General features: G+C 42.9%; 1 protein-coding gene and 1 long non-coding RNA gene across 10 annotated transcripts in view; one reads left to right on the top strand and one right to left on the bottom strand.

Moving 5' to 3' along the window:
* Positions 1–1,845: 1,845 nt before the first annotated feature.
* Positions 1,846–11,031, bottom strand: LOC141567468 (uncharacterized). The gene is made up of 2 exons (XR_012490109.1): positions 10,896–11,031; positions 1,846–2,089 (listed from the first exon to the last, which is right to left on the bottom strand). It is a non-coding gene; the product is annotated as an uncharacterized LOC141567468 (long non-coding RNA).
* Positions 10,060–24,816, top strand: part of BANP (BTG3 associated nuclear protein) — a 117,783-nt gene continuing 103,026 nt past the window's right edge. For 4 of the 9 annotated variants that reach the window (XM_019742736.2, XM_019742735.2, XM_019742733.2 and 1 more), the window contains exon 1: positions 10,060–10,191. The gene's annotated coding sequence lies outside the window, so the exon portion shown is untranslated. Of the gene's footprint in view, positions 10,192–11,465; positions 11,540–24,816 lie in introns of all 9 variants that reach the window. The other 5 variants (XM_019742730.2, XM_019742729.2, XM_074314465.1 and 2 more) reach the window with 3 other exon arrangements.

The raw sequence follows: 24,816 nt of genomic DNA, 5'->3' as shown, positions 1-24,816 counted from the left end.
TTTAGAAATGTACCTACGCTTGGGTAGCTTCATTCATTCATTCATTCATTCATTCATTTATTCATTCACTTCTACCTTCTGTTTCCTCATCTGTAAAACAGGAAGATAATAACACTTTGTTACGTTATTGTGAGGGTGTAATGAAAAGATACAAGTAAAGTGCTTAGAATGGTTCTGTTACTACTGCTGCATGCCAAGTACCATGTCACAGGCCCTGCATGAGCCCAGGCTTCCAATTGCATTGGCAAGCTGATACTTGCCAACTTCCCTTTGCTCTTAGGGGCATGTCCTCCACCATCCCAGGCTGCCCTGCCATCGTCACCAGCCTATTTTAGGTAGACTGCATCACTGGCCATCCCTGTGGGTCTGGGGTCCCTCTGACCTCCTTGGAACCAGCTCGTCCTGCAATTCCCTCAGCTGATTCACACACCATTTCAATCGCTTTTAGAGTAGAAATTGAAACCTCTGTCGTTAAACATATATACAAGTCATAAAGTTCAAAGGTGAAAAGTGAAAATCTCTTTTTCCCAGCGTGAACTGCGGGTAACTGTTTCTTGTGGCTCTGGAAATGTCCATGAGATATAAGCCTATACAGTCACGCGTTGCTTAATGATGGGGATACATGCTGAAAAATGGGTAGTTAGGTGATTTCATCGTTGTGTGAGTATCACAGAGTGTACTTACACAAACTTGGGTGGGAGGGCCTCCTGCTGTAATCGTATGTGCTATAATTTTATATGCCTGGCAGTGCACTAGGTTTGTATACACCAGCGTCACCACGTATACTGAGGAATTGTAGGTGTGAGCCCTGACAGTGGACTTTCTTTTCTGTAATGCAAGTTTAGACACTTAAGCTATGATTGCGGAGGCATCCATTTCAAAGAGGCATCCATTTCAAAGATAACTATCTCAAACAAATATAATATTAGCCACATGACTAGATAAAGAGCCAGTCCCCCCCACCCGCCCCATTGAGACACCTTTGGTTTTAGAGATCTTGGTTAATTCTGATAACTGACCATTTGGGCTACTTGTTTTTTTTCTCTTTTCACACTTTAAATTCTCGCTGTTATGTTTTAAATTCATTAATAAAGAGTGAGCCTGCGAAACCCTAGGCCCAACCCATGACCCCAGTGAAAGCAGAACCCCAGGCCCATTCTCTCTCTCTCTCTCTCTCTCTCTTCCCCCCCGGCCCCCCCCACCCCCCACACACACACCTTGCTGTGTGCCTTGGACACTCCAAGGCCTGTAAGTAATGAACCTTTTCTCTTCAAAGTTTCCTAATGGTTATTGCTGAAGGGCTTCTTGCTGTCATAATAAGAACCCTTGGTTTAGAAAGGGCAGATGTCTGAGAGAAAGTCACACAGAGAGAATATGACATTGCTTCAGCCAAGCCATTCCTATTTCTCAAGTCCATTTCCAAACTTTTCATTTATGTGAATCCATAAGTTCCTTTTATTAAGCCAGTTAAAAATGTTTTTCTCTGTATTCCAAAGGGTCCTAACGGAGCAGATATTTCAGTCTCCATCTTACAGAGGAAGAAACCAAAGCTGAGGGCGTGACGTGCCTGGTCTAAGTTCTCCCTAGCTGGAAAGTGGCACGGGCAGGGCTGGCGTACGTGGCCGTGAGCTCATCATCTCTTTGAGTGCTGCCACATGCCTGTCCATCGCTTCCACAGGCATACGCGTCAGGTGCATAATCAGTGCACATGGTATTGCAGGGAAATGGCCCACCATCCATTCCAAATTCTTACCTGTTACAGGGAGATTTTTGGTTGGAATAAAAAGTGTGCATGGAAGCCTATATCCCCGTGACCTCTGCCTAACAAATCACCCCAAAACTTAGTGGCTGGAAACAACAATCATTTATTTAGCTCACACATCTGTAATGTGGGCAGGTCTTGGTGAAAACAGCCTGCCTCTGCTCCAGACGGTATCAGCTGAGATGGCTCGGCTGGGGCTGGAGGACCCACTTCCAAGACGGCACACTCAGGTGGCTGGTGAGGTGGTGCTGGTTGGTGGTTCCTCCCCACGCGGACCTCTCTGAAGGAGGAAGTCAGCAACTGCTCGCTCAGAATAATGAAGAGTGTCTTTGGGAAGTCAAACAGATTCTTCCGTAAGTTAAACCAAGAGTGAACTATCTGACCTGGCAATTCCATTCCTTAAGCATATACCCAACAGCAATGAAAACATACATCCACACAAACACTTGTACACGAATATTCATAGCAGCTTTATTCACAATAACCAAAAGGTAGAAATAACCCAAATGTCTGTCAGTGGATGAATAGATAAATAAATGTGGTATATCACAAAATACAATTTTTCAGCCATAAAAAGGAATGAAGCTACAATAATCAAGACAGTGTGGTATTGGCAAAAGAATAGACAAATAGATCCACAGACAGAATAGAGACCCTAGAAAGAAACCCACACAAATATAGTCAATTGATTTTCCATAAAAGAGCAGAGGTAACACAATGGAGAAAAATTGTCTTTTCAACTAATAGTGCTGGAACAGCTGGACTCCCACATGCAAAAAAATGAATCTAGACACAGATCTAACACACTTTACAAAAATTAACTCAAAATGGAGCATAGTCCTAGCTGTATAATGCAAAACTATTAGGTTGGTACAAAAGTAATTGAGGGTTTTGCAATTATTTTTAACCATATAAAACTGCTGGAAGAGCACATAGGAGAAAACCTACACAACCTCGGGTTTAGCGATGACTTTTCAGATACAACACCAAAGGCAGGATCCATGAAAAAGAAATAATAGTTAAGCCAGACTTCAGTAAAATTTAAAACTTCTCTGTAAAAGACACTGTCAAGAGAAGGAGAAGACAAACCACAGGCTGGGGGAAAAGACTAGCAAAAGATACCAAGAAGGTACAACACCAAGAGTGAACCCCAGTGTGGGGGAGGTTACATGTGTGGAAGGGCCAGGGGTACATGGGAAATTTCTGTGCCTTTCTGCTCAACTTTGCGGTGAACTGACAACTGCTCTAAAAAAATGAAGTTTATTAATTAAAAATAAGAGTGAAATGCTGACACAGGTTACAACATGGATGAACCTTGAAAACATTATGCTGAGGGAAAGAAGCCAGACATAAGACATCACATGTTGTATGATGCCATTTACATGAAATGTCCAGAACAGACAAATACGTAGAGATAGAAAGTAGATTTATCAGTGGTTGCCAGGGGCTGGGAGGAAGGGGGACTGACTGGTAAAAGGTACAGGGTTTTCTTTTGGAGTGATGATTACGTTCTGGAACGAGTTAGTGGTCATGGTTGCACAATATTGTGAAAGTACTTAATGTCACTGAATTGTATACTTTAAAACGGTTAAAATGGTAAATTCTATGTTATACATATTTAACCGCAATAAAAGAAAAAGATAGCAAAAAAAGCAGTCAAGCAGGATTGGCAAAATGTAGATAAACCAGCAGGTTATTACAGATTCAGGCAAAAGCACAGAAATTGGAACCTAGGGCGCAATCAATGGTGGTAGCTATTAATGTTTCATTGGTAGTAACATGATTGTCAGAGTTGTTGGTATAGATACAAATTTTTGCAAAAATGATCCAGGTAAGTATACCTTTTGTGCCAAATATTGCTGTGAGCACTTCCCATGGTCAATTTCACAACTTACAAACAATTCTGGGAGGTAGATTTTATTGTTTCATTTTACAGATGAGGACACTGAGGCCAGGGATATAATGTTATTGGTCCAGAGCCACATAGGTAACTGGGAGTGGAACCCACGTGAGTCTGTACTCAAAGGCACGCTACCACACAAGGAACTTTCATGAGGTCTTACTACCCCATTTTACAGCGAGGAGACTAAAGGCACAGGAAGTTTAGGTAGCTGTCCCAGGTTCATAGGACATCATATCCGTGCAACAGTGGTAGGGTCCTTATCTCTCTTAAAAAACTGAAAAATATACTTATTTTCTAGCTTTACAGAGGTACAATTGACAAATAAAAAGGTGATCTAATATATGTGTACATTCTGAAAGGTCTACCACAATCAGATTAATTAATACCTCTATCGTCGCTTACAGTTTTCATTTTTCTTTTGGTGGTGAGAATACGTAAGATCTTAGTAAATTTCAAGTTTGCTATATAGCATTATTAACTCCAGTCACCAAGCTGTATATTAGGTCTGCAGAACTTATTCCTCTTACAACTGAAAGTTTCTACCCTTTGATCAACATCTCCCATTTCCCCCACCCCCTAGCCTCTGGCAACCACTGTTCTACTCTCTGTTTCTATAAGTTTGGCTCTTTTAGATTCCACCTGTAAGTGAGATCATACAGTATTTGTCTTTCTGTGTCTGGCTTATTTCACTTAGCATAATATTCTCTAGGTCCATCCACGTCGTTGCACATGGCAGGATTTCGTTCTTTCTTGTGGCTTAATAATATTCCATTGTATATATTACGTCTTCTTTACCCATTCATTCATCGGTGGACACTTGCAATTGTGAATAATGCTGCAATAAACATGGGCAAGCAGATATCTCTTGGAGACACTGATTTCTTTCCTTTGGATATACACCCAGAAGTGGGATTGCTAGATCATGTGGTAGTTCTATTTTTCATTTTTTGAGAAAACTTCATACTGTTTTCCATAGTGACATTCCCACCAACAGTGTCCAAGGGTTCCTTTTTCTCTACATCTTCTCCAATGCTTGCTATTTCTTATTTTTTTGACAATAGCCATTTTAACAGGTGAGAGGTGGTATCTCACTGTGGTTTTGATTTGTGTTTCCCTGATGATTAGTGATACTGAGCACTTTTTCATATATCTATATGTCTTTGGAAAAATGTCTACTCAGGTCCTCTGCCAATTTTAAAATCAGAGTTTTGTTGTGTTTTTTGTTTTTTGCTATTGAGTTGTATAATTTCCTTATATTCTTTGGATATTAACTGACTGTCAGATATATGGTTTGCAAATATTTTCTCCCATTTTATAAGTTGCTTTTTTATTTTGCTGTATAGAAACTTTTTAATTTGATGTAGCTCACTTTGTTTTTGCTTTTGCTGCCTGTGATTTTGGTGTCATATCCAAAAAAACCACTGCCAAGACCACTATGAAGGAGATTTCCCCTATGTTTTCTTCAAGGTCTTACATTTAAGTCTTTAATTCATTTCGAGTTAATTTTATGTATGTTGTAAGATAGGCATCAAATTTCATTTCTTTTGCCTGTGAATATTCAGTTTTTCCAACACCATTTATTGACGAGACTATTCTTTCCCTATTGCATATTCTTGGTGCCCTTGTCAAAAATTAGTTGACTAAATACGTGTGGTTTTATTTCTGAGCTCTCTATACATTGTTCCATTGGTCTGTGGGTCCATTTTTACACCAGTATTATACTGTTTTGATTACTATAGCTTTGTGATATAGTTTGAAATCAGAAAGTGTGATGCCTTCAGCTTTGTTCCTTTTTCTCAGGATTACTATTTGGGGTCTTCTCTGGTTCCATATGAATTTTAGGATTGGTTTTTTCTATTTCTGTGGAAAATGCCATTGGAATTTTGATAGAGATTACATTGAATCTGTAGATGGCTTTGGATCGTACGAACATTTTCACAATATTAGTTCTTCTGATCCATAAAGGTAGTATATCTTTCCATTTATTGTGTTTTCTTTAATTTCTTTCATCAACGTCTTAAAGTTTTCAGTGTATAGATCTTTCACCTCCTTGGTTAAATTAATTCTTAAGTGTTTTATTATTTTGGTGCTATTGTAAATGGGATGATTTTCATTTCTTTTTCAGACAGTTCATTGTTAGTGCATAGAAATGCAACTGATTTTTTGCATGTTGATTTTGTATCCTGAAACTTGACTGAATTCATTTACTAGTTCTAAGTGTTTCTTGGTGGAGTCTTTACTAGCATTTTCTATGTATAAGATCATGTAACCTACAAACAAAGACAATTTAACTTTTTTCTTTCTGATTTGCATGCATTTTATTGCTTTTTCTTGCCTAATTGCTCTGACTAGGACTTCCATTATTATGCTGAATAGGAATGGGCACTAAGATCCTGAACTTAAAGGAAAAGCTTTCCACCTTTCATCATTGAGCATGATGTTAGCTATCAGTTATATGGTCTTTATTATGTTGAAGTTTATTCCTTCTGTACCTTATTTACTGAGAGGTTTAATTATGAAGGATGTTGAAGTTGTCAAATGCTTTTTTTTTTTTTGCATCTATTGAGATGATGTAATTTTTATCTTCTATTTTGTTAACGTGGTGTATCACATTACGGACGGTGTGTCTCCCCCTGGGAGGCTTGGGACTGCTCCTGGACCACAGCTAAGAGGGGCTAGAGTTGGGTCCCAGGCTGCTTCAGGGTCCACAGCCAGAACCAAATACATTGGGCCTGTTATCTGGGGCATGCGTAGGTCTGATTCTTGCTGGATCCCTTGGTGGATGATGCTGGTGACAGGACCAAGGCCAAATGGAGCTGTAGCCGCGTCCACAGGGGGATGGTCTGTTTCTGGGTCTGTAGCTGAGACCAAGGTTAGTGAATCTTCCACTTGAGTCAGTGGTAGCTGACTCAAACTGGCCCTTATGAATTGGGGTTCCACCAGGGATTCACAGTCTCTTAGGCATCTCCAAGTTCCCACCAAGGTACTTCTGTCCATGGATGGATGCCAAATTATGGCTGCTGAGGGAGGATATGATGGGGGACCCCGCATTCTGCCCTGTTGCTGACATCACTTCCTAATCTTTAAATCTCTTGATGGCCCAGAACGTATGGCGGTGGCCTGTCCCAGGTCTGAGTGGAATTCACGCCAGGGGGAAATGGGGCCATAGTGGGTGCTGGGTGCTCCTTCTTCCCATTTCCCGTGAATTATTTTGTGGGCTCTAGCTCCAGGATTCCAGATCACCCCCAACATGATCTTTTCCCAGCAGGTGCTGGGAACCTACACAAAGGGGGCCTTTGTGTGAAGTAGAGGAAAGTGTCATAGGATGGGGGAAGAATTACAGAAGAGGCCCCCTTGGCTGGACCAATAACAAAGAAGCGTTGTTCCTGGCAGCCTCCACAGCAATGGTGGCCAGTGGCCAGTGGTGCGCAGAGTTTCCCATCCCAGGGAACGGTACTCTGTCTATCCAGTTTTACATGTTTGCAGACCCATGAGGCATCCGAGCTGCCCTCCTTCCCTTACCCTGCTCTCAGTATTGGATTCATACTCATGTCCTATTGATTTCACTCTTTGATTCTGTCCACTTCTCTGCATGTTGGTCTCCCCTAGGATCACCCTAGTTCAGGACTCCATTGTCTCTTGCCTGGAAGCCTGCCATAGTTTCCTCAAGTGCTCGCTCCAAATCCACTCAGGACCCTTCCTCCCCACCCCCAATTGATTTTCCAACACTCCAGCCAGAGTGACTTTTGAAAACACAAATCTGATCATATCTACCCTTGCCCCTAACCTTGTAAAGGCTTCCCATTATTTTTAGGATCAAGACAAAACTCATCCCTTGGCCAACGAGGACCTGCAACCTGCACGGCCCACATCCTAAGTACCTTTTCCATCACATCTCACAAACTTCCTCTTCAAAGTGCTTGTACTGCTATGGCTGTGTGACCTTGGGTGTGTTGCTTAATCTCTCTGAACTTTATGTTTTTCATAAAGAATAGGGATTAAAATAAGATGTGCCTTGCCCAAGGCATGGTAACTCAGCACCAGTAACATCATCATTTTCTGAGTCAGGCCCTCTGCTAATCCCTTTAGAAGCTCTGCTACATTGAATCCTCCCCAGGGCCTCATGATCTGTGAGTGTGAAGCCTCAGCAACTTGCCACAAGAGAGCTTAGATTCAAGGCCCAGCTCAGGCCTGTTCTTATGGCTCTGCTTTTATGAACAGCTTTCTAAGCTTTCTAAGCTCAGTTTTCTAAGCTTTCTTGGGCAACGAAGGACTTCATGAATAATTCACTTTTCTCCATCCTACTTGACATCTTCAAGAACAGGACTGTTCTGAAGGATTCCAGATTTTGCTTAAAGTGGGCATTGCGTGGTTTTGAAGAAGGGGCCTTTGAGATCTTTGCAAATGTCCCGCATACATACATCTAAGGGGTCCCCCATTTCTGGTCTCATCCAGGTCAGAGTGCACCTCTCTTCTTATAAACCACCCACCAAACGTGACTTCAGCCTAATTAACTCCAGGGATGTCCACTGGAGTCTTGTATGAATTGATGGGTAAGGAGAAGGGTCCTGTGTGGTCAGGAAGTGACCCTTTATCGGTAGACAGCTATCTTTGTCGATTTCAAGCGATTTAATTTTTTTTTTGGAAAAAACCATGGTTAATCACTGAGATGTGACTATTGAACACCTTCTTCTATTGGAGCTTCCTGGGCAGCAACATGTAAAATAAGTAAATCGGAAACATTGAAAACAAAAAAGAGAAGTCAAGGATTCCAGCACACACACAATTATAATTTTGATTGGTTTAATTTCTGAACATGACTTAGTAAGCAGTTGCTTGGAGCCAAGCAGTGTGCAAGCCCTGGGCAGGAAGGAGTCGGCAAACCCACACCTGCAAGGGAGCTACTGGTGAGGACTTTCTGATATTTTGAGATAATATGAAAAATATCTCCTTACGTTTATCTGCTTTCTCCTCAGATGCAGAATGTTAAGACTTCTTACATAGTTAAGTATTAGATTTGGCTCTGACTGAGGCTGAGGTGGCGACAGAAGAACTTTTTTGCTCCCATGCCTCTCTCAGGGTTTTTGTGGTTAGCTTTTGCAATCTTTTTTCCCCACTGTGAACAGACTGTAGACTCCAGACCAAGGTGTTTTGGATTCCACACAGTGCTTTTTGTCTCTTTCCAGCCCTGTGACCTTGCTGAGCAATTTTTCCAATCTCTTTGGACTTCTCATCTCTACATAGGACATATCTCGTTTCCATATCAATTATCTTTTCCAGCGCTGACCTTTTGTGGTTCTTTGCAATTTCTTTAAGGCACTTTTTCGGTAAAGGAATCCGGTGACCAGCCTCAGCAGAACCCCAGTGTTAACTGGCAGAGAGGCTAACTCAACAAACTTGCCCAAGGTTGCACAACTGGTTGCTGCCCTGAATCAAGTTTTTATCATTGGCAAAAGGGAAATGAGCAGGAAACTCATGGTAAAGCATTTCCTTTTCTGAATGAAAATAGCTCCATCCTCTTGTGTTTGGGTGATCAAAGGAATTCTTGCTCAAAGTAAACAACTCAGAAAACAGAGGCAAGTATAAAGAAGTAAAATGAAAAGTAATAGTAAGCCCAGCACACATGAAAAGCAACGGTGATGACAACAAGCAGGAATAACATTGCTGTCTATAGTCTGGGAATACCCACAAACATGCACTTATGTTCTATAAATATATTTACATTCATACCATATTTATATTTATAATCGTTTATATTTACATAGGCGCGTATTATATGCAATATATAACATTAATTATATACAAAACATATATCACATATAATTAATATATTCTTCCCCCACGAGCGTGCACTCAGGACTGTGCACATGACACGGGGGACCCTTGTGCACCACCTATTCTTTGGGGGAACCCCGCCAGAGCGGAAGCAGCAGCACACGCGGGGCGCAGCGATCCCGTGCATCTGAACTACAAGTTCCAGCAGCCCACGGCGCGGGCCGGACTACCGGAGTATGGAGAGACTACAAGTACCGGCAGGCACGGCGCAGACGCCGGGACTACGAGTCCCAGAATGTACTGCTCGCGGTTCGCGCAGGGCCCTCCGGGATATGTAGTCGTTGGTGGGGAGCTAATTCTTAATTCATTCAGTCTCAAAGAAAATGCAAAGTCCTCCAACGGCCCACCGACACGATTTTTCAAGGGTTAGCGAGGAGCCCTAACACACCCTGGGGAAGTAAGAGCTCCTCGGGGCCCAAACCGTGGCACTGGAGTACAACGCGTGCGCATGCCCGGCGGTCGACGGCGCGGGCGAAAGCGCGCGCGGGAGGCCTCAAGCTGCAGGCCCTGCCTCTGGCCCCTCCCCCGCTCCCGGCGCGCCCCGCCCAGGGAGCCTGCGCAGATAGTGCAGGGCAGAGGGCCTCGAGGAGGGACTCGCGGCGCCTGCGCAGAGCGGCGGCTTCTCTCGCGAGGACGGACGCCATTATCGCATCTCCCCGACAAACACCACGAGAATTCCGCAGCCCACACGGTAATTGCAGCTCCCGCAGCCGGTCGCGTCTCCACCTCCCCCTTCCCGCGGGGCGAGAGCGAGAGCGAGATCTCCCCTCCTCCCTCCTCCTTGCACCCTCCTCCGGCCGCCGCGCCCGCCGCCCCCTCCCGGGACGCCCTGCCGGTTCCGCCAACGGCCCACTACCCCCGCCCGGTAGCCCCCTTAGCGCCCCCGGGCCCCGCCGCCCGCCTGAGCCCAGCCGTCACCGGTCCTTCCCCCGCCGCTCCCCTCAGTTCTGTCAACCCCTCCGGACGCCCCCTCGGCCTCAGCGTCCCTAGGCCCCGCCGCCCCCCTCTTCCCTGTCAGCCCCCCGGTTCCTGCGGCTCCCAGGGCCCCCCGCGCCTCCTCCCGTGAGCGCACGGCGCTGTCCCCCCGACATTCCCGCTACTGGGGGGCCGGGTCACAGTGCCGATCGCAGGCTCGTTTTCTTCCCACGGGAGACTGTTGATTTCATTAATTTTCTTTTGCACTTGCACCCCCCCACTCCCACCCATATTGTCACGCCGTGCGCGGGTTAGGACGGTCCGGGTGACAGGCCCGGCCGCCGGCAGCTGCCTTTAAACTTGGGGAGCAGCCCTGCGAGAGGTGCTCCCAGACGTCCCGAGGGCCGCCCTGCAGCTGCACGAGGGGGCAGGCGGGGTCTCTCGTTTCTCTGGGAAATGGGAGGAAAACTGAACACGCACCCGAAAGACCCTGCGGTGCAGTAGTTCCTGTCAGCCCGACTTCCGACTTGGTTGGCATCCCGAGTTCCTAACGTGAAACGGAGCCCCGAGAGCCAGGAACACAAACAGCGTTCTCTTACTTTGCTTACGGTTTCACAAAGGGAAGTAGGGACCTAAGGTGCCGTTTTAGGAACAGGCTGCTGTAGACCTAGGAGAGGACCGGGTCCAGCCCTCCTCCCGGCCTTGAGGAATGAGGATTGCAGGTTCTTTCACCCCTATACTTTTTTGCTATTTCTGTGGTGTAATCCTTTTGAAATGTGGCCTTAGTTTTTTGCTTTGAAGTCCCTCCGCCCCACCCACCATGGCTGCAAAAAGTCGATGTACATTCCACCTCACTGTGAGTGAATTGGAGACGTTAATAGAGGACTCGTTTTTCACTGATGAGATGGTAGGGATTGTCTTGATATTGGAGAAATAAATATTTCCCAAAGAACTGTGAACAAGTGCAACCTCCAAGGACAGAGAGCTTGCCTGCCCTGACGGGGCAGGTTAGAGGCTGTGGAAGGAAACAGGTGATTACTTTGTTTCCAGGTACCTGTTCTTCCTGAATGTACCCCAAGGAATGCACTCCAAGGCCTGAGGGCGTTGGTAGAACGAGCACTAAGGTAAACTAGTTGATGAGAGGAGACAGTCCTTCCTAAGGGTAGAGTTGTAACTGGAAGTTTGGGAAACACATAACTTGGGAAAGTTGAGTGGTTCTCAGGGAGGGAAGGTTACATCAGAAAGTAGATGATTGGATCAATTAACATTGAGTTTTTGACAACCCTGGGTACAAATACCCAGTGGTAAAAAAACACCAAAACTGCCCGTAAAATTAATTCTATATATTCAACTCCATTTACCTTTTGTGTTGTAATCAGAATATGTTCTTCTCATGTTGTATTCTGCCATCATGGGTTTTAATTTTTAAAAAACAGTTGCCATTTATGGGATCGTGTCCTGTGGCCGGGACTTAATCATTTCCAGTGTTTCTCATCACAACCACCCAGTGAGGTAGAGACTGTCCTGTTTTATGGATGAGGTGACTGAGGTCCACAGAGGTTAAGTGACTTGCCTAAGACACACAGAGCCAGGGTTTGAATATTTAAAATAAGTAACACATACATATATATAATATTTTAAAGTAAGGTACATAATAAAATGTCAATGAAAAACTTATGATGAGAAGTAGTAGTCGCCTGTCCAACCGTTTATATCGTTTTGTTTCTTTAGTAAGTTTTCCATAGCTCTAAATGATAAGCTGGTATTTTATTAATTATACACATTTTTGAGTTTCTGTTATGGTACTATGATTTAGCTCTTCATAGCATATCCCACCTCTTTTAGCCCCTGAATCCACTGTGCTCAGTTAACTCATTGTTTGTAACTGTGCAAAAGTTGTTTGCTCCGCAGCCAAGTAGCGCATTACCCTTCTTATACAGCCGTTTGTTTTTTCTATTGTTTGTATTGGCCTTTCTTTTTCTTTGCATTTTCTGCTCCTATTGGCTGCTTAAATTGTTTTAAATTCTCAAGGATAGTGTCAAGTCCCTCCAGACTTCCCCCTCCCCCCCATTCCTCTGTTCTCTTTTTCTGGTCTGGATCGAGTACTCTATACCACCACAGGTATCCTGACATTTTCCTTTATTATACATCTGAGTTTGCTCAGGACTCCATGTTTTAGTCTTTGCTTTCTTCATTTCAATGAGGACCTTCTGCCAAGTAGCCTTATTCCTTTCGCTTGACTTTTTAGGGTCCTCTTTGGTTTTAGGACATTTCCAGAGTGCCAGACGATGTGGAGTCCCATTCCGAACGCTCTTCGTTCCTGGGGCCTTGTCCTTCAGTTCTGGGAAAGTGTCTTATATCATTTGCTTGAGAATTTCTTCCTCTTTGCTTTTACTCTTCACCTTTCCAAGTTCCTGTTAGTTTGGTGATTGATATCTTGAGCCCCTGAATCTCTTGTCTGTATCTTCCTGTGTCATTTTGTTCTTATTTCTGGGAGAGGCCTTCAGTTTCTCCTCCAATCCTATTTAACATTTTTATTTCCATAATTGAAATGTTAATTTCCAAGTGTATATTTGTTCTGTTCCTTTGTTTTTTGAAGGCATTTGTCTCGTTGACTCTGACGATACCAATAAGGATTTTTTTTTCCAATTCTTTTTTGTTCTGTGATCTCTCATTTCGTCTAGTGTCACTGCCATCATTGTCTTTTTATTTTAAAATACTGGCTTCTTGCTTTGCAGGGCAAGTTCTCAATTATTGGTCATTGTTGTCTAAGGCAAGAGGAAGCGGGCAGAGAGATCTGAGTCTGTGGGACTGGTTTTAAAATGTGTGGGTTTCCCTTTGGGTGATTGGGAACTTGTTGCTGTGCTTGGACCTGGAATGCCAGACGGCAGAGAGATTTTCTCTGGCCTTTCAGCTTTAGGAACACCCCTTGGATTGGGGGCTGCCGCACTTGGTCTGGCAGCCCCTTGTATAGCTTTTCTGTACCCGGCTGTCTTCCTCGCGCAGGCGCAGCCCTCGCCCTCTGCTGAGCGCCCTGGGTTTGGGTTCCAGCCGGGTGCCGTTTAGAGCCCTCCTTGGGTTGTACCCTCTCTTGTGTGCTCCAGGTTGCTGTTTCCTTTTCTCAGTCTTTTTGGAAAATCTCTTGCCCGCCGTTTTATTTTCTTTCTTGTGGGTTTGTTATACGCTGTTAAAAATCATTTTGATGGGATGAGCAGAGGTCATGTGTGTGCCGGCCCGCCCTTCGCTGTGAACCCGAGTTCCAGAGCCCGTACTTCACACTCTGGTCCGCTCTCCTGCCTCCCAGTGGCCTTGGTGATGATGCCACCATCAGTGGGACGTGTGGCCAGATGATGAGGCCCACGGCAGCTTCCCTGGTGCAGTGTGGGTGGATGGCATGGATTCCTTGTGTAGGTTCTCCTGGCTCCGCGGCCTTGGAGGGTTGCCAGGCTCAGCTGGAGAAGGCCAGCCATAGATGTGTGTTGTAGCAAAGATTGCGTTTTCAGATTCTTCAGTCGGCTTCTCCCTGTGTCAGTGTACTGAGAGAGTAAGTAGTTCAGCGTGCCAGCATTTAAGGAATACCTCTAGTTAAGCAGGGATTACTGTACTCGAAGTATAATCTTGATGCATTTTCGTCGATTGTCCTTTGGAAATTGTGCACAGTGAAATGCATGCGCTGTGTTTGCCAAGGCCTTGCTAATGAAGTGGTCCGCTGCCAGCAGCGGCAGCTCGAATGCAGACTCTCAGGCCCTGCCCAAAGCAGAACCTGCAGCTTTGTAAACTTCATTTTGAAGTTGCAAAAATAGTTTAGAGAGCTTCCCTACTCCCTTTACCTACTTTCCTAATGCTGACATCTTACATAAATAGCCATATAAAAATCAGAAAATGAACATCGGCTGTAACTAGTAACAGTACTAGTTACTAAATGCACAGACCGTAGTGAACTTAATCAGTTTTCCACTAATGTCCTTTCTCTGTTTCAGGATCTAATCCAAGATCCCACTCTTCATTCAGTTGTCACATCTCTTTAAATCTCCAATCTGTGATATTTACATAGCCACAAGGTAGCTCCTCCAAGATATTAATGTTGATAAATTACAAAGGGGAGAGTAGTCACTTCACAGTGGGAAGACCCAGCAGATACCACCTTAGCATCACCAGTAGTAAGACATAACGACGTTATGTACCCTTGTATGACGCACTGAAACAAATGCGTGCCCTCAGTCTAATAATGAGAAAACCCAAATTGAGGGACATTCACCAAAATCCTGACTAGTACTTCTCAGAAGTGTCCAGTTTTGTTTTTTGTTTTTTGGGTTTTTTTTTGGCTTAAACAACAGGAATTTATTTTCTCTTAGTTCCTGGAGACTAGAAATGTGAGATCAAGGTTTGGTTAGCAGGTTTGGTTCCTTCTGACGCCTCTGTCCTTGGTTTGCACGTGGCCACCTTGCTATGCCCTCACACGGCCTTTCCTCTGTACACACGCGTCTGGTGTCTCTTCATGTGTCAGAGTTTCCTTTTCTTACGAGGACGCCAGTCAGATTGGATTAGGGCCCACCTTAATGGCCTCATTGTAACTTAGTCACCTCTTTCGAGGCCCTGTCTCCAAATACAGCCACCTCTGAGATACTGGGGCTAAGGTTTCATCATGAATTTCGGGGAGACACAATCAGTCCTTAACAGGCAATATGGAAGATTTACTTTTGCTAGGTATTTTCTGCATTGTTTCTGTAATGTTTCAATATTTTACAAGGAGCCTAGTTATCGTATAATTTGGAAAAACAATGTTAGAACAAAAAAAAATCCTTTGTGTTTGCATTTAAAATATAATTAGGTTCTAGGCTTAAATAATTATAAACAGATTTTTCATTTACATGAATGTCTTCTGGGCATTTGAAAGTCATGAGGAATGCAGGGCAATTCTTTGTTGTGAAGGACCAACCCAAGCATTACAGGATGTACTGTAACCCCTCCCCGCAACTGTTGCTCGTAGCACCCCTTCTCCATCACTGTGGCAACCAAAAAATGTTCCCTCAGTTTCCAGAAACTTCTCCATTGATAATCACCACTTTAAAGTATAATTTTATACTTTTGCAAATGTTTAAAGTGTTTTTTCTCCATCTCCCCTTTTCTTTTAAAATAATAACAGGAAGAAATCATGCTAATTACCTCTAGCTATGCCAGGGGGAAGGTGGGCTGTGTCTGAATTATGGCCGAGTTTCATAATCGCTGAAGGTGTCTGAAGACAGTCAAACCTCTTTTGCTGCAGTTTATCCAAATTGCAGGCATGATGCTCGGGAGAAAACATAATAAATGTGTAGTGAGCACTGAATAGACACCAGGCATTGTCTTCAAGGGCTCTACATACATAAATTCATTATTCTTGACAACAACCCTATGCGGTGGGCGCTGTTATTTGATAGGTGGAGTGACCTGTAGGGAACGGAGCTGCGCTTCACAGCGGACCACGTGTTTCAGGGCGGCTGTGCTTCGCCACCGCCACCGCAGAGTAATAGCTGTCCCCTGCCCCGCGCTTACTGGGTGCCTGAGTTAAACACTTTACAGATGTGGCACGTGATCCTCACAGAAGCATTGAAATGGCTACCATTTTACAGAGGGAAGCTAAGAGGTTCACGTCTCTTGGCAAGCAGACAGTTTATACGTATACACTTTATTATCATATGAAATAATGGCCAACTTAACCGAGCTTCGTGCCACGGTCAAAATGTGGAGAACCAAAGAGATTATATGAATGTATTTTCTCTTCCAAGTCTATTGAAGTTAACAGTCAAGTAACTTCTCGCTGAATTTTCTGAGGTTCTAAGTTATCTTATTTCTGGATAAAGCTGTATTGTGGAGAAGTGATTTACATATCGTGATATTGGTTTTTCCCCAGGAGTTAATGAAAAGCAACTCAGTTGGGCTAATAATAGTCGTCCAAATTTTGTGAACTGATCCCTCTTCTAAAACAGAAGCGATATGGTGACAAATCTAATAAAAGGCTTTATTTTTATTTTGTATGTTTGTTTTGTTTTATTTTGTTAAGAGAAGGCAGTCCCAGAGATTTTTAAGAAAGCTAGTTTTCATGCTGAGAATATACCCCCAATTTTTGGGACACCACTTTGTTGGTGTAATTGTTGTATCCGCAGAAGTAAAACCTTACAAAGGCTGTCAGAAAATGTATAAAAGGCAAGTAGGAATGGCTTCAGCATGCCTGTACCCCTTTCTCTTCCATTGAGGTTTAAAGTTGAGGATGAATAATGACTTCAAGAAATAAACTTAGGTTTTGATATAATTGGAAAAAAATTAAAATGTAATAAATTTTTTCTGATTTCTTGTATTCTCTCTCACCAGTTGGTAGTCTGGGGATCTTTTTCTGATCAAGTGCATTTGTTTTTTTTGTTTTTTTTCCAGATTGATTTTCAGGATAAAGCACACAGAGTTTTTCTTGAAAACTAATACTTTTTCCAAATATTTTTCTTTGTTAGTGTGAAACAGCACACCAACATAAAAAATTCTGAAAAAAGCCCCTCTAGTCCCAGCACATTAATACATTATATATTTGAGAATACTTTTCCAGTTTTTGTCTACAAAATACACATTTTAAAATATAATATGTTGGGGTGGCTGGTTCACTCAGTTGTTTAGAGTGTGCTGTGACGTAATAACACCACAGTTGCCACTTTGATCCTCATGAGTCATTGTGAGCTGCGCCCTCCTTAAAAAAAAAAATTACATACATATACACATAGTGTCTACATACGTACATAACATTTTCAGTGATTTTCACTACCATAATTTTCCGTTTCCATAGTTCTCATAATGATAACCTATAATGGGTGTATAACATTTGAGTAGATGTATCATAACTTACTTAGCAATTCTTTTATTTTTGTTCATTTAGATTGTTTCTAATTATTCTCTACTCTAGATGGAATGTGGCCATGAATAGAAGTGTCCAGTCTTGAAAGGGAAAGACTTAGAATTTGCATTTTAAGAAATGGCCAGGTGTTGCATAGTTGCTTTGATGCTGAAGAAACACTTCCTGTGCTAGATGGTCTCCAAGGAAATAAGAGATAATGAACCACAAACCTTGTTTTGTGGATTGGTAAATAGGTATGCCAGGCGCGGGTTTTAGATGAGTTTGCATTAATGATTTATGATAACAATAGCTTATGAACCTTAGTTTTTCCTTATTCTCTTTATCTAGATTGTATATATCTCAAAAAACTTTAGCTATACAATGAAAGATGTTACATGACAATGCAAGACTGACTTTAAAATGTCCATGTAACTTTACCTACCACTTTAGCTGTTTAAATCTGGAAACAATAAACATGTTCTCATTTTGAAGACGTCTTCTGGAGGAAAATAAACATTAAGGCTGTCAATGAGAATGTCTCAGATAAAAACTTTGAAAGTCTTCCCTATACCGGAGGGAAATAAAGATTGTCACGCGTCCTCTGACTGCACACATATAGTGAGCATAAAAACAAAATCACGTAATGAATTGTTCATCAGAAGTGCTTTGACCCATTATGAAATGTTCATTTTTAGGGGGTGTGAGGAGGAGTCGTGGGGAATTTGAGAGCGAGTATGGAGTGGGGTCACGTGGTTGCACTTTGCTCTTAAAAAACTGTACACTTGTTTTCTTCCTCGTGGACAGTACCCGGACCTCACGTGGTGCATCCCAGAAGATGAGAATCATAGCAGTCTCCCTGCTTCTCCAAGTGTTTTTAAAAATACTCACCCCTTAGGTTTCCCACTTTTGTCAGGTTGTGAGACCACTTAGAAACAAGAGCTCCACCTACTCATTTTATGCCCTCTGCCTTGCCTTTGGCTCTGTCCACTGTCCAGGGCTGTGCTCAGCCTGTCCCCTCGGAAGGGACGGTGTCTGTCCTCAGTCCTAGAGGGCAAGGAGCAGGAAGAAGGCTCTTGACCCTTCCTTATGTCCCCAGTGCAGTGGTGAGGTGGGGCACCCTCCCCACATTCCACAGTAAGTCTCTAAGAGGAAGCGGAGCTTGGCATCAGCACCTGGGGCCCCCCACTGCTTGAAACCTGTGGCTGTTCTTGAATTCAAATGTGATGAAACCATTAACTTAGCCACAAGCAGATAATATGCCCAAAGTATTGTAAAGTCACATGAAAGTGGTTCCTATTTTGCATTATTAATAACTTCTCTGCATCTTTCATGTTTACCCATAGTCAAGAACTGTCCGATTTGATTAAATGTTTTGGACCATCTACCTCCATGGTAGATGGTGGGGCGGACAGTGAGATTTGCTTTGTCCCCTTAGGGAGCCTCACACTGGGGAGGAGGGAGGGTGGTATGTGAGTGATCGGTGTCCCAGACAGGTAACCACAGGTCAGATTGCTTCTGAGGCACAAGCACGGAAGAATAAAATCTGTCGGAAAAGGCCAGAGAATGTGAAGGGATGAGAACAGGTTTTAGTGAAATCACTGAAAAGGTCACGTAGAACTGAATGTGGGAAATTGACTACCATTGCTTTGTCCTAAGTTTTTTTGTATTTTAGCATTTTAAATAGTTGAGCATAAATCAGGCACACAAGTGAAAGTGAGCTGGGCAGAGGGGCTGCGGAGTAGGGGTGGAGGCCTGGCCCTGTGGCCAGGAGGGCTGTCAGGAAACCTGGGAGGGCATTCAGCCAGGCAGGCTGGGGCCTCTGACTAGGCAGAGCCCCGTGCTGACAAAGCTTTTTGTAATAAAGATTTACATTCTGTGCTTCAAAGAATGCTGCTTGTGGTCTTTAGTGATTTTTTCCCGTTTTTCCTCAACGTGAAAAATCATGAAGTAACTTGAAGCAAAGTTGAACCTTTCTGAACTAGAAGTGGGTCTGGATAAACTGGCTGTGCCAATGTGCGCTGCTGTCACTTCCTTGGTGTGAACTACGTGTCTCTGAACGTGGCAAGAGGCACAGGCGTCTCCCTCTTACTAGAGGGAGCAGGGAAGGACTTGGGCTGTGATTCCTGCTGTCACCACAGACGTGCAGCCCCGCCACCTCTTGGCAGGTGGATGACCGTGTTGGGGCCTTCTGTTGCCAAGCCCTCCTCCTGGAAACTGTTTCATCAGGGGGCCAGGGATGGGCCTTGGGAGCAAAGTGCTGTGGCAGGCTGCGTTTTATGCCAGGAACACTTCCCTGAAGATGCCAAGTAGTTCACACCCCACGTGTTTAGACTGACTGACAAGTCTGGGTGTCCTGTGAACCATGTAAAAGTTGCAGCTGCCAGGGGGCAAACACAGTTTGCAGTTAATTGGCCTTCTAAGCATTTTATGGATTTTTAAGATTTGTGGGATTCAACTAATTTCACTTTTGTTTGCAAAACGAGGGCTTAATATATTAAATTTGTGTAATTCAAATTTGTATAAAATGCAGTCATACTATGTTAGGGAGGAGAAAGGACGCTCAAGGGGCTGCAGTAAGACGAAAGCAAACATACACTGCATGGGGTTCCCTTCTCACGTAGCTGGTAATAAAAAATTCAGTTCATCTTGTTTCATGGGTTCTTCCAGGATCACGTGAGAGCTCAGTAAGCCTGGTTGCCTCATTGGGTGTGTATAGATCCGTCTTATCTGAATCAGAAATCACTCTTTCCAGCTCCCAGGAGGTGGACCCGTCCAGACCTGGAGCAAGTGACCGATCCTGTGATAGAGGCACCTCAGGACGTCTAGATTACTGTTCAGTAATTGTGTCTCATTTAACTCAGTCTTGAGGCCGTTTCCAGATTGTTAAGATGCTGTGAATGTCATTAAACACTAGGGTAAAAGGCAACAAACTTCCTGTAAAGGGCCCGAGAAGTCCATATTTTTGGCTTAGGGATCTCTGTCACAACTGCTTGACTCTGCCCTTGAAGGGTGGAAGCCTGAATGGGCATAGCTGTTTTTCCATAAAACTTAACCTACAAAAACTGACAGCTGGCCAGATTTGGTCCTGGGGCTGTACTTTGTGAATCCTCAAGCTCTGGACTAAAAGTACTAACGCATGTGGGAGAAAGAAATCAAGGTTGGGAGTTGAGTGACCGTAAGATGATGGTAAGGAACACTTCTGCTGGCTCCACACACTGTTCAGAGCGCTGTCGGCACGTCACAGACCACTCTGCCAGTTGCCTCCAGCATCCACGCTCATCACTGCTGATGGGGAGGTTTTGGGGTTATCTGGAGGAATCCACGGAACCATCTCATTTATCTGGTGAAGGCACTCAGAGTGTGTAGGTCAGAAACTTAATTTATTTTGGGAAAATCTACTTGGAAAGAAAATGTCCGTGACAGCCTCTCAGAAGTACAATTAGTATTGGGCAAGTCATCTTCAGATGAGAATGCTTCTGTCTATCCTCACTGCCTTTCTTTGGGGAAAAAGCATCAGCATCTCTTTAGGAATTGTTTTTTTTTTTTGTTTGTTTGTTTTTTTTCCAGGCTTAGAAGTTGCAAGAATAGTACAAAGAATTATGGTATCGTCTTCTAGATTCTCAGATGTTAATATTTTGTATTTGCTGTATCCTCCCTCTTCCTCTCTACAACTTCTCTGTGTGTATATACGTTGTTGTTGTTTTTCTGAACAATTTAAAATATGTGTCTCTGCCCTTAAATACTTAAGTGGCTATTTCTTAAAAACAAGGACCTTCTATTACATAAACACAGTACAATTTAAAATTAGGAATTTATCATTGATGCAGCTCTGTTATCTAAGCAACAGAGCTAATGCAGATTTTACTAATTATCCCAATAATGTCCTTTATAGCAAAAGAAAAGGGGACTCCTTCGTGATCTTTGAATATACTTTTTCCCAAGAATATTTGGCCCCCATGATGATGCTGGCATGGCTGTGTCTGCCAGCGACGCACATACGACTTTTGCTGGCCTCCTTACGCTTTTGTCTGTTTTCTGTTCTAGATCATATTAGCTGGTTCTCCTTGGTTATCTGCCCTGCCTCTGAAAGCTGCTATTTGGGTCAGAAACCTCTGGAATGGTCCTGGCATCTGCATTTGCCACCTGTCATTGTTTCTTGTTCTGATGACTCTCCAGTTGGGAGTTAATTTTCATTTGTTTTTATGTTACTGGTTAGGATTATAAATTCCCTTAACGGTTTGACACATGCTAGTTGTTTGGTTTCTATGAAATTGTGAGGTGGACAAAGGAGGTAGGACACTTACCCCTGGGACTGCTGACCACTCCCTCCCCAAGCTTTGCGCAGTAGAAAGGCATACACAGGAGGGGCAGGTGGGGGGTAAAAGGATTTCAGTTTCTGGAGGGAGGTGAGGGAAGGAGGGATGGATGCACAGGACCAAACTCCAGGGGAGGGAAAAGCGAACACGTGGTGATGGCTAACGTGGGCTTAGTTACCTGGGCACACGATGAGTTAACTGTGGGAGCTCGGCTTCCCCCACCCCAGCCCCACTTCTTCACTGCTGTTTGGTCTCCTATTCCTTAGTACATATTCCTGATATATGTTTACGATAAGGGGAGTGTTCAGGGATGGGCCCATCTCTAAAATGGGGACACACCTACATCAAAGGTTGTGAAGATTAAATGAGATAATGTTTAATATAGTGTTTAAGATTCAATAAATGGTAGCTCCTATAATTATTGTCATTATCAACTTTACCTGCCAGGTCTTGTATCTTTTTATGCTTGTCAACCTCATAGAGTGCTGATTTAATTGAGAGAAATTTGCATCTAGTTAGAATTTTGTCTGTGATAAACTAACATCATAAAATCTTAGAAATTTAGAATTGCACAGGAGCTCAGAGGAGTTTTAAATGAGTATAAGTTGCTAATTAAAAGCTTGGCTGTGGTTGTAAAGTGTACCCTTGCAAGTGCAAGAACGCACGATAACGTTGCGCTTCTGTGAGGAACCTGCCAGTACGATGTGAGCCCACACTCTGGGGGTGGGGAACCCCACAGACCACTGTCCCGGCAGCTCTCCTTGATAGTTATTAGGTTTAAGGCACCCTCTTGTTCTCTCCAGGGGAGTGACTTTTCTCTTGTACTTTTTGTTGTAAATTGTGACAGATTCTGTTACTATACAATGTTGTAATTTTGGTATATTGTTATTCAATGATACTTTATTGAGAATTTTCCATTCTATTAGATGATTTTAGACAAATTGCAATGTTGAGTGTGAATTCTTACTACCTTCGGACCGATATTTCTTATATGAACAGATACCTGTGGGAAAATGACTTAAATTTTATTTTTCATTCAGTATCTGAGTATAAAATGAGCTATAGTTGGATTTAGGTATACAGTCATCAAAATATAATGTCTCTCTGAAACATAATTTTCTCCTGTTGAGTTGTGAAAATTGACCTATGTCATCTAATTCATTTTCACATCTCTGAATGTTTCCATGTTAACTGAAAAATAGAGCAACAAGTGCGAGGTGTAGGAGAGAGAGAGTCTCCAAAGAGTTAATGCTTACTTTTGACTTTGTTTTTGTTTTTAATGAGGAGATGATTAGAACCAAGATTTCTACTCTCCTTGCAGCTGAAAGACTGAAGGAGCCGTCAGGGAATTGAAGCAGTAGTTTCAGGATTATCTATGCTCATCGGAGCGTTTGAACCTCAAGATTATTCCTTTATCCACTAACCAAGTATGTGTGGGTGGCTCCTGTGTGCCAGCATGGTGCTATGGTACTGGCAATCCAACGCCAGAGCCTCTGTTTTTACATTAAAGTGAGACTTGCAGTGGCTAGAGGAGCCATTACAGCCCCAAAGGAGCCATAGACACTATACGGAGACCTGGGTGTGGCTACATTCAAATAAAACTTTATTTGTGGACACCAAAATTTTTGTTTCATATAATTTGACGTCTTGAAATATTGTTCTTCTTTTGATTTGGCTCATGGGCTGTACAAAAACAGGTGGAGGGTCAGATATGGCCCCTGGGACCATAGTATGCCAACCCTTAGCTTAGAAGACGTTTTGTTGAGTGAATGAGATCATATACAGGCAGGCGGGGGGAGCCAGACTGCGAAAGGCTTGAAACCTGGATAGAGGAGTTTAGACATGATGTCATCAGCAGAGGAGGGTCATGGAAGGTGCTGAGCTGGGCTTTTAGAAGATGAGCCCCCTTCGGAAAACTCTCTCTGGAACTTACCTGCAGGAGAGCTCTTAAATGTCCCTTGTAGCTTATGTTTATGTACAATGTGTGCCCAATGATTATTTTTTGAAGAAGGTATGAATGAGTGCAGTAAGATTACTTAATATTAATTGTGTAAACGAGTTCACAGAGACTCATTAAACTTTCTCTTGGAACTAAGAATAAGAAATAAGGTTAAGGTGTTTAAGCCCACAGTCAATTGTAAGTTATTATACTTGTGCATCTTTGGCAGATGTAGCATTTTATATTATCAGAATAAATACTTCACAATGTAAGCAGTTTAGTAGCTATCAGGGAAGAATTAAAATATGAGTGTTATATATGTAAAGTCCAAAATTTTTATTGCAAGATATATGCAGGCTTCTAAAGTATATTTACATTTATCTTTGGCAGTTGGTAAATCAAGTAAAGGTTGCTTTTCATTACATATATGATTTATATTTTACAGTAGAAGTTATCTGGAATTCACTTTAATGTATTTGTGGTTCTTATGTTTTCTTTCTAGAGCTGTAGTACCTGAAAACAATGGTGGTCAAAGTGTAGTCCACAGAACACCAGGAGTGTCCCTGAGACCTTCCCAGGGGATCTGTGAGGTCCACACAGTTTTCATAATGATTGTAAGAGGTCGTTTGCCTTTTTTGCATATTGACATTTGCACTATTGGTTCAGGATCAATGGTAGTAAAACTACTGCTGCGTTAGCGCAATTGAGGCTAACCCCCCGCAAGCTGTACTTGTATCATTGTATTCTTCACTGCCACGCGATTTAGAAAAATCCTTTTTCACCTAAGAATGTCCTTGATGAAGCAATAAAAATCATTTTTTTTATTAAATTGAAACCCTTGAATACATTTCTTTTTATTACTCTGTGTGACAAAACAGGAAGTATGCAGAAAGCACTTCTGTGGCATTTCAGAGTTAGAGGATTGCCCTTCTGCAATTTTGAGTTGCTAGCTAAACTAGCTGCTTTTTTCATGGATCACCAGGGAAAAAACAGCTGACATTTCTTACTAAATGAACAAAGTTAGCCCATCACTTCAAGGAAAGCAATTAACACTATTGCCATTGATAAAATTTGAGCTTTCAAGTGAAACTGGAATTTTACAAAGCTTGTATCTGCCACTAGGAGCCTGACAGCTTCCTAATATTTAAAGACTTTCTGATGAGATCAGTGCTCATATTAATGAATGTGATGCTTTTGATAACATATAATAAACAACATTTGGAAGATAGGCATAGCTCAGTGAATCAGTATTTTCCAGATGACCAATGCATGATATTACAAAATCAC

Source organism: Rhinolophus sinicus, linkage group LG11 (assembly GCF_036562045.2).
Source record: "Rhinolophus sinicus isolate RSC01 linkage group LG11, ASM3656204v1, whole genome shotgun sequence".
In the NCBI taxonomy this organism is placed as follows: Eukaryota; Metazoa; Chordata; class Mammalia; order Chiroptera; family Rhinolophidae; genus Rhinolophus; species Rhinolophus sinicus.
Note: the sequence above shows the minus strand (reverse complement) of the source record. Positions and strands in the feature narration are given on the sequence as shown.